General features: G+C 33.2%; 1 long non-coding RNA gene across 4 annotated transcripts; it reads right to left on the bottom strand.

Moving 5' to 3' along the window:
- Nucleotides 1-3,330: 3,330 nt before the first annotated feature.
- Nucleotides 3,331-4,629, bottom strand: LOC127070239 (uncharacterized). Of its 4 annotated transcripts, none has more exons than XR_007784427.1 (6): nucleotides 4,506-4,629; nucleotides 4,263-4,426; nucleotides 4,039-4,202; nucleotides 3,833-3,978; nucleotides 3,609-3,772; nucleotides 3,331-3,548 (listed from the first exon to the last, which is right to left on the bottom strand). It is a non-coding gene; the product is annotated as an uncharacterized LOC127070239 (long non-coding RNA). The 4 variants fall into 4 exon arrangements; XR_007784430.1 differs by having other exon boundaries at nucleotides 4,058-4,202; XR_007784428.1 differs by lacking the exon at nucleotides 4,263-4,426 and having other exon boundaries at nucleotides 4,487-4,629.
- Nucleotides 4,630-15,141: the final 10,512 nt, after the last annotated feature.

The raw sequence follows: 15,141 nt of genomic DNA, 5'->3' as shown, positions 1-15,141 counted from the left end.
CTATGCAAAAACACTTATAGTTTAAATCGCGAATCGCGAACGAACAAACACTGCTTCTACTTCGCGATATTTTTATTTTAGCGATACAAATCCTCGATTACTTCATTGCTACACGCGCGATTGCAACGAGGTTCTGAAACAAAAATCCAAAGGAAATAATAAGTATCACTGTTATAATGAAAACTATAAATCATTAAAGAAATATGTGATAGAGAAATATACTTACTTTAAGTCTTCGTTAATACTCGCTCGAATGACATTCGCGAAAATTTCTAAGTCCACTCGTGGAGATAGATTTTCAAAGTCCTCCAAGAGTCCAAAGATTTCTAAGTCCACTCGTGGAGATAGATTTTCAAAGTTCTCCGAGAGTCCAAAGATTTCTAAGTCCACTCGTGGAGATAAATTTTCAAAGTTCTCTGGGAGGCCAAAAATTTCTAAGTCCATTTGTGAAGAGATTTTCAAAGTCCTCCGGGAGTGTAAAAATTTCTAAGTCCATTCGTGGTGATAGATTTTCAAAGTCCTCCGAGAGTCCAAAAATTTCTAAGTCCACTCGTGGAGATAAATTTTCAAAGTTCTCTGGGAGGCCAAAAATTTCTAAGTCCATTTGTGAAGAGATTTTCAAAGTCCTCCGGGAGTGTAAAAATTTCTAAGTCCATTCGTGGTGATAGATTTTCCAAGTCCACCAGGAATGCAAATATTTCTAAGTCCCTTCGTGGTGATAGATTTTCAAAGTCCTCCGGGAGTCCAAAAATTTCTAAGTCCACTTGTGAAGAGATTTTCAGTCCTCCGGGAATGTAAAACTTTCTAAGTCCACTCGTGGAGATAGATTGTGAAGTCCATCGGGAATGCAAAAATTTCTAAGTCCCTTCGTGGTGATAGATTTTCAAAGTCCTCCGAGAGTCCAAAAATTTCTAAGTCCACTCGTGGAGATAGATTTTCAAAGTTCTCTGGGAGGCCAAAAATTTCTAAGTCCATTTGTGAAGAGATTTTCAAAGTCCTCCGGGAGTGTAAAAATTTCCAAGTCCATTCGTGGTGATAGATTTTCCAAGTCCACCGGGAATGCAAAAATTTCTAAGTCCACTTGTGAAGAGATTTTCAGTCCTCCGGAAATGCAAATATTTCTAAGTCCCTTCGTGGTGATAGATTTTCAAAGTCCGACGGGAGCGCAAAAATTTCTAAGTCCACTTGTGAAGAGATTTTCAGTCCTCCGGGAATGTAAAAATTTCTAAGTCCACTCGTGGAGATAGATTGTGAAGTCCATCGGGAATGCAAAAATTTCTAAGTCCCTTCGTGGTGATAGATTTTCAAAGTCCTCCGAGAGTCCAAAAATTTCTAAGTCCACTCGTGGAGATAAATTTTCAAAGTTCTCTGGGAGGCCAAAAATTTCTAAGTCCATTTGTGAAGAGATTTTCAAAGTCCTCCGGAAATGCAAATATTTCTAAGTCCCTTCGTGGTGATAGATTTTCAAAGTCCGCCGGGAGCGCAAAAATTTCTAAGTCCACTTGTGAAGAGATTTTCAGTCCTCCGGGAATGTAAAAATTTCTAAGTCCATTCGTGGAGATAGATTGTCAAAGTCCCCCGAAACTGCGAAGTCGGTCTGAAACAAAAGAGAAAATATAGAATTTCGAAAATATGAATAATTTAATATTGTACTTGCGTAAACTCTTCGTGAATACTCGCTCGAGAGGCATCCTGCGAAATTTTCTATGTTCCCTTGTCGAAGTCCAAAGCACAATTGAACTAGCGATTGTAGAAATCGGTCAAAGGCACAACTTTGTTGACGTCTCTCGAAGCTGAGTATCCCCACTTCGCATTTAAGTCTAAAATCAAATAAACTGTTATATATTTTAATTAACTCTTCGTTAATACTCGCTCAAGTGGCATCCGCGAAAATTTCTAAGTTCCTTCGTCGAAGTCCAAAACACAACTGTACTAGCAACTATAAGAGTCGGTCGAAGGCCCGTCTTTGTTCTCCCCTCTCGCAGCTTACTATCCCTACTTCGCAATTTAATCTAAAATCAAATAAACTGTACAGAATATTGTAGGAATGAGAAATTCGAAAATATATTTTATCAACTGTTCGTTAATACTTGCAGGAATGTCCTCCGCGAAATTTTCCAAGTTCCCTCCTCGAAGTCCAAAACACAACTGAACTAGTAACTGTAAGAGGCGGTCGCAGGCCCGTCTTCGTTGTCCCCTCTCGCAGACCACTATCCCCACTTCGCAATTTAATCTAAAATTAAATAAACTGTACAGAATATTGTAGGAAGGAGAAATACGAAAATATATTTTATCAACTGTTTGTTAATACTTGCAGGAATGCCCTCCGCGCAATTTTCCAAGTTCCCTCGTCGAAGTCCAAAACACAACTGAACCAGTAACTGTAAGAGTCGGTCGAAGGCCCGTCTTTGTTGTCCCCTCTCGCAGTCTACTATCCCCACTTCACAATTTAATCTAAAATCATATAAACGCTATAGAATATTATAATTATGAGAATTTCGGAAATATATTTTATCAACTGTTCGTTAATACTTGCAGGAATGCCCTCCGCGAAATTTTCTATGTTCCATCGTCGAAGTCCAAAACACAACTGTACTAGTAACTGTAAGAGTCGGTCGAAGGCCCGTCTTTGTTCTCCCCTCTCGCAGCTTACTATCCCCACTTCGCAATTTAATCTAAAATCAAATAAACTGTACAGAATATTGTAGGAATGACAAATTCGTTAATATATTTTATTAACTGTTCGTCAATACTTGCAGAAATGCCCTGCGCGAAATTCTCCAAGTTCCCTTGTCGAAGTCCAAAACACAACTGAACCAGTATCTGTAAGAGGCGGTCGCAGGCCCGTCTTTGTTGTCCCCTCTCGCAGACCACTATCCCCACTTCGCAATTTAATCTAAAATCAAATAAACTGTACAGAATATTGTAGGAATGACAAATTCGTTAATATATTTTATGAACTGTTCGTTAATACTTGCAGGTATGGTCTCCGCGAAATTTTCCAAGTTCCCTCGTCGAAGTCCAAAACACAACTAAACTAATAACTGTAAGAGGCGATCGAAGGACCGTCTTTGTTGTCCCCTCTCGTAGGCGAGTATCCCCACTTTGCAATTTGAATCTAAAACAAAATAAATCTCATAGAAAATTAGAAAAAATGTATGAGAGTAAATGTACTTACATTAACTCTTCTCTATTACTTGTCGAGAACACGTGCTGGGAGACCTGCGATGCGTACTCGTCGAAATTCGAAGCAAGATTGTACCAGTAGCTGTCGCTTATATTGTCGTCACGGGTGGGAGAATACTCCCACTCCACAATTTCATTCTAAAACGAAATAAATCGTATAGAATATTGAAAGAATGAGTGATATAATTATGTACTTACATTGATTCTTCTCTATTACCTCCAAAGAATGCATACTACGAGAGCTGCGATGCGTACTCTTCGAAATTCGTAGCAAGACTGAACCGTTTACTATTAAAATCGGTCGAACGCTCGACTTTGTTGTCATCTCGGGAAGCCCACTATCCCCACTCCACAATTTCGTTCTAGAACGAAATAAATCGTATAGAATATTGAAAGAATGAATGATATAATTATATACTTACATTGATTCTTCTCTATTACCTCCAAAGAATGCATACTACGTGAACTGCGATGTGTACTCTTCGAAATTCGTAGCAAGACTGAACCGTTTACTATTAAAATCGGTCGGACGCTCGACTTTGTTGTCATCTCGGGAAGCCCACTATCCCCACTCCACAATTTCGTTCTAGAACGAAATAAATCGTATAGAATATTGAAAGAATGAATGATATAATTATATACTTACATTGATTCTTCTCTATTACCTCCAAAGAATGCATACTACGTGAACTGCGATGTGTACTCGTCGAAATTCGAAGCAAGATTGAACCAGTAGCTGTCGCTTATATTGTCGTCACGAGTGGGAGAATACTCCCACTCCACAATTTCATTCTAAAACGAAATAAATCGTATAGAATATTGAAAGAATGAATAATATAATTATGTACTTACATTGATTCTTCTCTATTACTTCCAAAGAATGCGTACTACGTGAACTGCGATGCGTACTCTTCGAAATTCGTAGCAAGACTGAACCGTTTACTATTAAAATCGGTCGGACGCTCGACTTTGTTGTCATCTCGGGAAGCCCACTATCCCCACTCCACAATTTCGTTCTAGAACGAAATAAATCGTATAGAATATTGAAAGAATGAATGATATAATTATGTACTTACATTGATTCTTCTCTATTACCTCCAAAGAATGCATACTACGTGAACTGCGATGTGTACTCTTCGAAATTCGTAGCAAGACTGAACCGTTTACTATTAAAATCGGTCGGACGCTCGACTTTGTTGTCATCTCCGGAAGCCCACTATCCCCACTCCACAATTTCGTTCTAGAACGAAATAAATCGTATAGAATATTGAAAGAATGAATGATATAATTATGTACTTACATTGATTCTTCTCTATTACCTCCAAAGAATGCATACTACGTGAACTGCGATGTGTACTCTTCGAAATTCGTAGCAAGACTGAACCGTTTACTATTAAAATCGGTCGGACGCTCGACTTTGTTGTCATCTCGGGAAGCCCACTATCCCCACTCCACAATTTCGTTCTGAAACGAAATAAATCGTATAGAATATTGAAATAATGAGTGATATAGTTATGTACTTACATTGATTCTTCTCTATTACTTCCAAAGGATGCATACTACGAGAACTGCGATGTGCACTCGTCGACATACAAAAGGAAACTAACAAAATAATAGTCAAAGTAAATAAAAGTCGTATATGTTCGTATTACACAAAGCCAATGATCGCGGAACGAAAATTTCGAAGTATTAAAATAAACTAGTTATTTTATTTCTTTCACCTATCGATCTTTGTAATGTTAAACAAATATAGTATTGTTTAAATATTAAAACTGTGCAAATATTAAAAACTGTTTAAATAAATGTAAAATTATCGAAAATATTAATTTCTGAGCTTTCACCTTTGGAAAGATTCGATATTCACTCGTCGGAATACAAAAGAAAACTAATTCGAAATCTTATGTAGCTATATAGTAAATATGTACAAGTAAATAAAACAGTATTGGTTTGTGCTTACCTTCGCATTGAAAGAATTTTTCTAAAAGATTATGAATGCAGCGTATCAATTTACACAGGTTTATAGATTCACAGCTTGGAGACAATGTTTTATACTCGGTTCCATGTATTTGTGTGAATGTGTCCAATATCTGTGTGACAGCAAGCGAGAGTGAATATTTTCGTCCACATCTTTTGCGATGAAATACAGAACTTTTGCAAAAAATGATATTGGTCGATGTGCTAATGCTTTTTAGAATTTATACAGATCAGTAATGTTCCAAAATCTAGACGAAATCCTTTTTTTTCTTCCCTTATTCAGATGAATTTCTTCTTCGTTGCAGCTTTTTCTTCTTCCAAAGCGATTAGAACTTCTGGCTACTAACGAGTACATAATAAATACTCTCGAACAGAAATTATTTATGAATTAATATTTATAGATCAATCTATAGGTAAATATAATTAAATATCATTCTTTTCGAACATTTACAAGAGATATTGATCATGGAAAAGATAAATTCTTTGATTATTCCATTTATTAATTAATCATCTTTTGACACCCGAAGTAAAAGACAGAAGAAACCTACGTATATCATTACGCGGGTATTTACGTATTTGGCGGGAATTTTATATAACTTAATAGAAAGTAGTAAGACGTTTCATAACAATTTTCAATGATCTTTTTTTGCGATTGAATATTATATTTTGTGCTATTTTTCAATAAAATGTTAAGAAAAATTAATATATTTATTAATGCGTAATATTTCTAAAATGACGCAATATGTATGTACAACGCGAAGCTGCACCTTCACGTTGTAGATGACGCCATTGCTGCTTCGGTTTGTACCAACCAAATATGTCTCTCCGTTACAAGTAATTAGAAGATTTTTTCCACCGTACACTTTATTACTATACACCAATCGATAGCTAAATAAACGATTTTCAAAAGGCCGCATTCTCAAATCGGAACATCGTTGCGTTTAAAAGTTATTCGCGAAAATAAAATCGGTCTCGTTGATCCCCCGGGGAGCTATTGCATCGTACTTTTTTTTTCGATTTTCCAGCTTAATTTTCTCAATATCGATACTTCTCCCGCTTTTTAACAATACTCTGATCAATAATTTTGCGTTTATAATCACAATAGATCGATATTTTATATTATATTCGATTTTCAAACGCATATACACACACACACGTATATGGATATTTTTACAGATTATATATACACATACACTTTTTTAATCTTCTTCTTTTTTCACACACACACTTTTAATTTTATCCTGTATTAATATGAGATTTCACATTTTTCAGATTTTCAAAAATTTCACGAAAATAAGAAGAGCATCGAATTAGAATCAGTGTTGGTGTATCGTTCTTCGTCTCTCAGAAACTAGATGTTCGTCGTTTGAAGGATCAACAGCTACTACCGCTAAACGTACTTCTCTCTTTGTTTCCTGAGCAACTGTGAAAAATGAAAAAACGTAATCTGTGAGAATGCGTGAATACTAAACGTTTCGAAGAATTTATGCATGTGTAATATACGTATATGTGTGTATATGTGTGATACGATTATTACGAATGTTGGTGCGTTGTTCCGAGCTCGACAATCGTTTACATCTGTGTTTTTTCTTTCTTTTTTTGTCATTTGCTTTCGCTTCGAAAAAGACAGAAGAGAAAAAATAAATTAGGTTAGTAAGCCAATTCAGTTCTTGTTACTTATATAGGTTAGCACTGTCCATAAATAATGAGTAATTTTCGTGATGGTTTCAATGATACATTTCAATGATTAGTTCTGTATATATTTATTTACATATTTATTATTTCTTCTTCTTTCCTTTCTTTTTGATTCTCGATTATGTATGATTATTATCGACATATGATATATTATTTCGATTATAAATTATGTAATTATTCGATATGTCTAAATAAAAATTCAAAGAAGTATTATTTTTTTCAAATATTTATAAAATATATATGTAGTTATATATATATATATATATATATATATATATATATATATATATACGCATCAATACATAAATCCATCGAATTATTTTGATTTAACAATTACTCATTATTTCGCGTAATGTATAAAGCATAGGGATAACTTTCTGATACAAGTGCGTATCTATTTAACGTTTCTATATCTTTAAAAAATATCATGTTTTCATTAGAAAATTATTGTCTATGTTTAAAATTCGAATTAATTACATTTGTCAACATATCGTATTATCTACGTACTTATATTATATTTTTTATTATTTTTCATTGAAAAATATAATATTTGATTTGACTCGATTGTACCTGTGATGACGTCATCGAATTATAGGGACTACTTTCCTTCCTTGCCACTAGTCACATCGCCATCTTGGACGCAGTGACAAGTGTACACGGTGTTTCGTCGCTCCGCATAATTACAGGTAATTAACAAATTTTTTCTAACGTACACCCTTTTCCAATATATCAATCGATAGCCAAACGTGCGATTTTTATGAGGCCGCGTTCGCAAATCTGGGCATCGTCGCGTTAAAAAGATATTCGCGAAAATAAAATCAGCCTCTCGTAGATCGCCCAAGGAGCTTTCGCGTCGTATTGTTTCTTTTATTTTCCTGTTTTATTCTCGCAATATTAATACTTCTCTCGCTTTTTAATGACACTCCGATCAATAATTTTGCATTAATAGTTGTAATCGATTGATATTTTGTATTAAATTCGATTTTCATATATGATCACACACACACACACACATGCATGCACGCACACAAACAGAAATACGATCATTTATATACATATAGGTATACGATCATATATATATATATATATATATATATATATATATATATATATATATATATAGGTATACGATAATATGTAATAATTACACACACACACACACACACACACATCTAAAAATTCTAATTTCTTTATTATTTTTATTTGTTCTTGATTATTTTCATTTACTTTTATTTATTTTTATTAACTTTTTTTAGGTTAAATATTATATTTTTTATTTTACTTATGTTCACTATTATATGCTCATAATTTTAAATTAAAAATGTGTTTTTAAATACATATGATGAGCTCCTTAATTAATAGAGAAAGATAGCGTATAAATAATAGCTTTAAAATATCCCCACCAATTGCCAAATAATTCTTGGAAATGAGTCTCCGGCGAGCAACAAAAGAAAAAGCATGATATTATTCTATTACAGGTATATCTATATACATGTATTTGTATACGCTACACTGTACGCAGTATTTGGGAAGTACCGACAATAACACATGTAAATAATCACAGGAAGACCAAGAGGACGACTTTCTTAGTTCATTTCTACACATTCTTCGTTTGTATCAGCAGCCGTCCAGACGTGTTCAGACTTGTTCCTGCTTCTTCAATTTTGGTTCGTCTAATTTCTCATTTACATTATATATAATATTTTATAATCTTGATTTAATCATTTACAGCTTATTAATCTTATTTTATATCCTATTAGATTTCGATATATAATATAGCATGTATATGTTGAATATGCAAATCACATTTACGTGCATAATCTTATTCTCTATTAATAATAGTTTGAATATTTTTAAGTAATTATTCATTATATTGACCAATATAATATTCACTATTGAATCTGAAATTTTAATTTAATTTTCATTAATATAAAAAATTAGATGTTAATTCTAACAAACTATCTATTGTGTTATACGATTTCATGTGTTCTGTCGTAGTCTTATTATAAGTTTTTATGCTCTATTATATCCAGAACTTTTATTATATAATATGTTATATTTTTTTTAAGAAATTTATATATGGATCTCCTACGCAGCTACCTCCTTGTGGTGGGATCCGGAAATCGGTATTGCGAACGTTCGTATATTTTATATTATACAATGTACGCACTACCGGGCCAAAGGCTGACGTTCGGTGTATTAGAAAATAATTTTGATTAAATTTCAATTTGTTAAAAATTTTTTGGAACATACTTTTCATTGAATTTAAAAAATATTAAAAAACACCGAGAATAATAAAAATGTAATTAAAGTATAATAAAAGTTAAACTAAAATAGAATAAAATTTCAAGATACGTTTAATCGTTTAATTAATATTATAAATATTATAATTTCAATTTTACTGCTCCTTGTCTAGTTTTACTTTAATGCTATATCTATTCTAATTTATAGGTATCCACGCAATTAGTATACTTCTGTGAACATATCCCTATCGCGATTATATCTACTTTTAAACGATAGATACAACGCGATTTTGATCGTTTACTTTTACATATTCATTTATTTTAATATAGCTTACAAGTATTGCAGTTATATCTTTTGAATAGTATTTTATTATTATTATTATTATTATTATTATTATTATTATTATTATTATATACAGAAGATGTAATATAAATTTATAATTTGAAATCATATAATTTGAATAATATGATATATGATATTTAATATTGAATATTTAATATTTGATATATAATATTTAATACGATATAAATTAGTAGAAGTAAACGCCACAGCTTGCTTTAACAATTTTTATTCAACAGGTCTTCAGTTGTAGATCGCGCGCAATGCGATCTTAGAGTCAGTGCTTGTGCGAAGTAGTTTGATTATTTTGCAACCGAATAGGTTGCTTTAAAAATGATATAAAATAAAATCGCGAATTAGAGTCAGTGTTGTTCGCCGTTTAGAATTTCTCGGTCGCGTTAATAAATCCAAAACAAGAATTTATGTCATATTCTTGTTAAAATTATATGTTCGCCGCGTTGTTAGAATCATTAACACACTTTCGGCCTATTCGGGAGAAGAGGATTGCGTTGCGATAAATATTGTAATGGTCGAAAGTGTGAACTTAAAAATTCATCCTCTTCATCTTTACCGACGAACGTAAAGCTTCATCTGGATACAATTACATGTAAGTATATTTCTTTCTTGCAATCGTAACTTCTTTCGTTCATCGTTTAAATCATATATATATATATTTTTTTTTAATCATTTTCATTCATTCATAAATATATTAGTTCGATATGGAACATATAATTAATCTTTTTTTGTTCTTTTTTATATTACAGATTCATCGATTCAACGATTCATCGAATCAACAATAATTTCAATCAACTTCACGACATCATTCAACCTCCTACGAGGGGGACGAGTGTTTTGGAGCCATCGCAGAACTTCTTAAGTAGTGAGTGAAAAATTTAAAGTTCCTCTGGTGCCCATCATGCCGAGGATGAAAGGTCCTTATCGGCACGGGTTACTGGTTGTATTCGTAGACGTCCCATGTCCGAAACGAGCAAAAGTGTCCGTGATTAAAATCTGTGATTTTATTCACGAGTGGTCCCTATGTTTAGTTAGATATTTTCTTGTGAATATTTTATTATTATTATTATGTGCATATATATAGCTCAGGCCAGGGTCTTCTTGTTTCAAAGTCGTTTAATTTCCAGTGCTGTTTATTAGCACTTTTTTCTCTTCGTTTTTGCTCGCGATATTAGTAATGAAATCGGGCATTAATTTACCCGATTTCGTATGAAGCATATAACGTGGTCTACGTTACATGCATTGCTTCGTACTTAGTCCATTTAATCGCGATTTACATCGATATTTCAATATATCGATATACCAATAAATGAGCAAGAAGACAAACCCCTTCCGCGACGGATAGATTCTGGCAGTTAAGTGGTGGATTATAATCCCGTTCTTTCATTAGAACAGCCATTTGATGAAAGGAGTCGTCCGAGGTTTTTTATTAGAATTATATATTTTTTAATAATGAAATTTCATAACTGCATAATGCATATGCATATATATTAGCTATGTGCATATTTCATCCCTCCATGTCAACGACTGCCTACCGCGGGTCGCTCAAAGGCCCTTAAGCGGTGCATACAGGTGGGGTTGCAAAACTATTTTTGCCACTTATTATTTTTTTACCACTTTTAGTGGTAAAACCCATATGTGGTGGTCACACTCATATGTGGTGACCGCCTACCATCATCCATCCTTGCTTGAGCTCTTGCTAATAAGACGTGCAAAGAGACTCTAGAGTCACAGTCCGCTTAAATTTTATATATATATATATGTTTTTATAAATTTTTTTATATATTTTTTTATATATATTATAAATTAATCATTTTTTAGCTCAGGATTTTCAGCACTAATATACTAATACCCCTTTCTCCCCCATGCTTTCTGCGTTCTCATTTATGCGTTTAACCCAGGTGTTACTCGTATGGGTGAGAAACAGTCAGTGTGGATTTAGTTTTAAGTTTCCTTTTCAGCGGCTGTCATTGTGCTGGTGATTGCACGGTGTACCTTGCACTTGTATGTGCGTTTTAGGAAGTGCATTGTACATCGTTTCGCGATAACTTTTAAATAAATATATTATATATCTATTATATAATTATATTAATATCGGTTTGCATAATAGTTACCACATTTTTGTGGAAAATTCTAAATACTCGTATATATTACTAGTATTTATATATATACTAGTATGTACTAGTATTTTTGCTTTAGTGATATATGCAATAATCATTAGCCTTGGCAGTCGATTTCAGCAACTGGTACGTACTCCCAATATATTAGAAAAAATACGCGGTTGAACTAGGGTGTCGGAGGTGCCCCGGGGCATGCTCTCTAGTGTAGGCTTTTGCACCCTGGTGGAGTGTGAGAGAACCGTGGAGTGTATGTGTTGGTGTGAATGTTTGCACTTTTTAAATATAGGTCATAGGCAGGCAGGTAGCATACTTTTCTGAGTGAATGTTTCAATTAATTTTAAGCAGGTAGGGACCGGGTAAGGATGCGATTCCCACTCAGGAGTGGGAAGTCCTTTCTCCGGGGATTTGTGAAGTTTCAGCAAATTTTACAATCTTTCAGCATAGCTGAACTTTATCTTTTCATCTTTTTTTTTAATTTTTTTTTATTACATCTTTTGCTGACACTTTGCATACGCAATAAATCAGTATCAAACAGTTCGAAAGACTTTGCACCCGATGAGAACATCAGATACATCCTATATCTTTTGAACTTAGCAAAGGATTTTGAATTTGTTCGATACTTAGTTCTAAATTAATTCTTGCACTTCGCGATTCTTAAAATATTTACTTATTTCTTATTTAGAAATAGAATATATCTGCATCAGTAAGATGGAAATATTACAATTCTTGTGATCTTGACATTTTACCGAAACTATATTCATCCTTTAAGTGCAACGAGTTAATATTAGTTTGTAATAGGTTCATCGATTAGAACGGATATTATATCTGCTGGAGCATTCGATTAAATGTGCCTGTGTTATTGCGTACGGTTGGTGGATTCTTTGAGTCCATTAATCGTCCACAGGCTAGGATAGCTTTACGGTTTAGTTCGAATATTTATATACGAATATTTTACTTTTATTTTTTATTTTTATTTTTTTAATCGGATAAATAAATAAATAAATAAAAATCGTTAGAAAATCGAGACGCACCTAGGCAGAGTAGAAAACGCAGTTGAGAATACGTGTTGGGACTCGTCAGTGCCGTTTGGGGTGATTCATTCGCGAATTTTGCCATACTACAGTGGTTATACTATTTAGAAGAGATCGATACTTTACGTTGCAAGCACTTACCGCTCGTTAGGTTAAGAAAAAAAAGAGAAAAAAAAAGAAAAAACAGAACAAACCTGCGTGCGAAAATGTGTTTTCACTTCCCAACCCCTTAGCTTGCGACTATTGCGTCTCGTTCAGTTCGTGCGTTTACACGAGTGGTTTGAGTCTTGTTGCGTAAAGTGAGATCAGGTCGGGATTAGGTCGGTTTAGCTTAGGGACGATTTCATTCTTGTAGTAGCAACCACTGCAGTACGTCAATCTTTGTGGGTGCGTTGCTTCGAACGGTAGGGCGTTTTTTGATACGTAAACTTATCTTGCGTCGCACGTAAGGAATGCTCCAATGCAGTGGTTAGGGCACGAAGCAAGAAGTGGCTGTGTGCTGAAGAGGCCCCCACATATTGTGGCTCAAGAGGGCAACTATCGACTACAAGTCATTTTTCAAAGGTGATCGATATGTCGAACCCTTCGTTGATGGCTTGTGGTCTTATCAAAACCCCTTTTATCCTTTACCACGTTGACACTTATGCTCGTAGTAGTTTGTTCCTGGATGGAGATGATGGACCATTCCATCTCCTTGCTACGGTGTTCCGCACTCGCGTTCGTGAAATTTTGGATTTTTTTTTTTTTTTTTTTTTTTTTAAGTAAAACTTTTGCAGTTATTTATTAATTAATAGAGTCATTGCAATTTTTTCTTAAAGTAAAGTCGAGTCACTGTATTTTTTAAAAGTAGAGTTGATTTTTCATTTCAGAGTAGAATCAAGTCTTTTGCATCTTCTATTTTTATTTTTATTTTTTTCTTTTCTAATTAAAGTCAAGCCCTCCCTCTTTTCATTTTAAATTAAACTCGAGTCCTTGCATTTTTCTTTGTAAATTAAAGTCGAGTCATTACATTTGCTTCTTTAAATTAAAGTCGAGTCCTTGCATTTTAAAGTTTTAAGGTAAAGTCTTTTCTTGAAGTAGATTTTTAGTTACAAAGATAGAGTCACGCTCGTTAAATATTGTGTGGACGTCCGTGGCCTGCAGCAGCATTGCACTCAGGAGTGCATTTGGATACCCAAGCATGTTGATTTTTAATTCAGAATAATCATATTTTAATCATATCTTTTCATGTTCATAATTTCATAATGTGTATGCATATATACGAGATATATGCATATTTCAATGTCAACACAGCTTTACCACGAGTTGTAAAATGACTCTTATGTGGTAATCATTATCGTTATCATTCATATCCTCACCTTCATTATCTTTTTGCAATCTGATTCTGATTAATCTGATTAATCTGATTATTCTGATTATTCTATTTATTTTGGTTATTCTGATTAAAAATCTACAAGACTTGATGATGAATTAAAATACCTGCATTCAGGAATGCAGATGAATATATAAAATGACAGTCAGCACTCAGGAGTGCGTATTAAAATATGTCAAGAGTATGCATTCTTATTCCAAAATTATTAACAAATGAATATGATATGAAAGACTTAATAAATATATATGAGAGAGAGAGAAAGAGAAAGAGGGGGAAAGTAAGAGTATTTTTATTATATATATCAAAGTTTCATAAGAAATATTAAGAAAATATAACGAATGATACAAAGATTATTAATAAATATTTATACATATTTGAAAGAAATATAAATATTTTTTGGAATAAAAAGGCATAACTCTTGGTATATAAATGAAACGAATAAAATGGGTTGCCTGCACTCAGGAGTGCATATGAAAGGTTCACAGTAAGTAAATGATTGCATTCAGGAATGCAAATGAACAAATTATAGTAAGGATATACATATTCGGAATAATCAAAGATAAATGAATGCACTAATAGGGATACTTAACGAAGAAATATATAAATACATCGAACTATGGTGATATTTCTTTCAATATACGATATTAAACTTGTCTGACAATAAATAAATGAAATTTCATTTTATTCCATATATAATAATTAAATGGTGCAAATGAATTAAAGGAAAATTTGAATTATTCCAATAAAATATGTATAAGTCTTGCTAGATGAATGAAGCGAAATAAACGGCAGCCAGCACTCAGGAGTGCATATTAAAATATGTCAAGGGTATACATGTTTATTCCAAAATTATCAACAAATAAATATGAGATGAAAGTCCTAATAAATATATATGACAGAGAGAAAGAAAGAGAGAGAAAGAGGGAGTATTTTTATTATATATATGAAAGTTTCATAAGAAACATTAAGAAGATTATTAATGAATTATACAAAGATTATTAACAAATATTTATACGTATTTAAGAGAAGCATGAATATTTTTGGAATAAAAATGCATAAGTCTTGGTATATAAATGAAGCGATTGAAATGGCTTGCCTGCACTCAGGAGTGCATATGATACACAGTAAGTACATGCCTGCATTCAGGAATGCAGATGAACATATA

Source organism: Vespula vulgaris, chromosome 17, assembly GCF_905475345.1.
Source record: "Vespula vulgaris chromosome 17, iyVesVulg1.1, whole genome shotgun sequence".
NCBI classification, from domain to species: domain Eukaryota; kingdom Metazoa; phylum Arthropoda; class Insecta; order Hymenoptera; family Vespidae; genus Vespula; species Vespula vulgaris.
Note: the sequence above shows the minus strand (reverse complement) of the source record. Positions and strands in the feature narration are given on the sequence as shown.